Source organism: Marmota marmota, unplaced genomic scaffold, assembly GCF_001458135.2.
Source record: "Marmota marmota marmota unplaced genomic scaffold, marMar, whole genome shotgun sequence".
Taxonomy (NCBI): Eukaryota; Metazoa; Chordata; class Mammalia; order Rodentia; family Sciuridae; genus Marmota; species Marmota marmota.
The window spans coordinates 2,742,356-2,744,992 of NW_026000142.1; positions in this window are offsets into that span (position 1 = coordinate 2,742,356).

The window sequence follows — 2,637 nt, forward strand, 5'->3', positions numbered from 1 at the left end:
CCCTCCCCTCCCCTCTTCTCTCTCTGCCCCCTCTACTGACATTCATTTGTCCCCCTTGTATTATTTTTCCCTTTCCCCTCACTTCCTCTTGTATGTACTTTTGTATAACTCTGAGGGTCTTATTTATTTATTTTTATGTGGTGCTGAGGATCGAACCCAGGCCACAATCCCAGCCCCTTTTCTTGCTTTTTTTAAATATGTATTTTTAGTTGTTGATGGACCTTTATTTTACTTATTAACTTACATGTGGTGCTGAGAATCAAACTCAGTACCTCAAACAAATGCTAAGCAAGCATTCCACCACTGTACTACAATTTCAGCTGGGGTTTGGATGTTTTCTATTGTACCAAAGGCTCAGTTCATTTTAAGCCCCCTGGATACTGAACTTCTAACCTTGAGGTAGCCTAGCGACAGTGACATCTAGTGGTCACGTGGATTCCATATTCTCTCTCCCCTCAGAGTGGTATCAGAGTTCAGTGTTTAAAGTTGAATATCTCTACTAATGTCCACCTTAAATGGCCTCTCTACATCTCTAAGGCACTTCAAATACACATGCTGATGGATCAAGACTGAAATGTTTAAGTCTAAGTATTTCTTTGACTTGCATGAAAGTTGCTTAGCAACTGGGCTCACTTATTTAAAAGGACAAGTTTGACAGCCCTAAGAGCCTGGTAATGAGTAGAATGTTCACAGGTGCTTCATTGGCCTTAGCACTGCCCTCCCTGCCCCTGCTGCCCCAGAAAATGCAGTCACCAGATTAATTTCCCCAAAGAGGAATGTTGATAAATCCTTTGGGTGTTCCCATGTGCCTGCCTGACTTTCAAACCACTCAAGATTCAACTTTCTTCTATCTCACAGTTCCTCAACTCATTTCTCTATTCCAGACAAGGTGGTTTCCTCCCTGTCCCTGGACACACCATTTAAATTTCTCCTTTCCTGCTTTTGTTCCTCCTTCTTCTCTGATGCCTATTTTAAAGGCTCATTTTACATCCATCTCTTTCATGGAGCCATGTCTTACACCTCAAGTCCCTGCTGATCTCTCTCTTCTCTGAATCACCATTTTATTCATCCTTAGAACCACACAGTGAAGCATTAAGTTGTTTTACTAATTTTCATGCTTCTTGATCTTGTCTTTGTGTTATTGTTTAAACCCTGAAAAAGCAACGGTTGATATCTTATATGTCTTTCTGTATCTTTCATAGTTTTTTAATGGTATAAATTATGTAAAACATTATTTTCTAGATTTAAATCCGGTCTGGGATTGTAGCTCAGTGGTGGAGTGCTTGTGTGTGAGGCACTGGGTTCAATTCTCAGCACCACATATAAATAAATAAATAAATAAATAAAATAAAAGGACATCAATGACTAAAAATATACATTAATTTTCATATTATTTATGAAAACCTTCTTTCAAAATATGTAAAACACTATTTTCATATTTAATCTTAGTTTTGAGTTTCAGTGAAAATCTTATCTCTTCTTTTCTGACTAGTTTGTTCATTGTAGTTTTTTGGTAACTGCTGGTGTAATTTAAAGCTGAGATGCAAAACAAAAACATAAGCCTTATAAAAAAAATAAGCCTTATGTCAACTGGAGTTGTGAAAACTTACTCCCAGGAGATCTTCAAGGCAACAAAAACATAGAATAAATTCTTTTACAAATGATATATACCGCATAACAAAGCAAAATGACATAAAAACAGTATGGAAATCTTTCTTCACATTTGAAAGGCTCTATTTGCCTTCCTTTAGGAAACTCATCTACTCTAAAATGTTATTCTATCTCTCCAACTCAAATTCTGTTCACTATTGTTTGACAGCTCACTGCATTTCAAATACTGTTGTATACTATCTTGTGGATTATCTAAGGGACATGGAGTGTCAAATTAAAATTCCTAATTTCTATTGTGTTTTTAAATAAAAGGAACTTCTGTACCAGAATTTGGATAAATAATATTTAAGATTCTATTTCATATCCACTAAGCATTGACCAGGTTAATACCATATTGGTTAAGATTCAACTGAAGGATTGAATTCTCTCCTGGGCACCACGTTTTGAAAGAGACAGACAAATTGGAGAGAGTTCAGAGGGGAAGAACAAAAATGATCAAAGGTTTGGAAAATCAGCCCTGTGAGGAAAGGTTAAGAGAATCAGGCCTGTTCTTCCTACAGAAGAGAGGACTGAAAAGGGGCCATAATAACTCTCCAAAACACATAAGAGGATGTTTTCAGGAGGAAAGGGACCAATTATCCTCATTAGTCAACAAGGACAGGACCAGGAGTAATGGGACTTTAGCTGCAGCAAAGGAAGATGAAAAAAAGATTAAACATTATGAAAACCTTCTTTTCAAGGATATGCCTTTTGACTTAGGGATAAGGAAATCAGTCCTGCTCTGATGGTAGGGTGAATATCAGAAAATTATCAGAGAAAACCTTGGCAACTTGGCAATTCTTAAGGAAAAAAAGAAAAGAAGAAATTGTAATGTGACTTTTAACATTTACATAATATCCACCACTCCAGACCAATGAGGCAGCTATTTTTACCAAAAGCCATACAAATACATACACACAAACAGAAAGATGTACAAACCCACAAATTATAAATGAAGAAACAGAATCAGTTATCCACTTCTACACC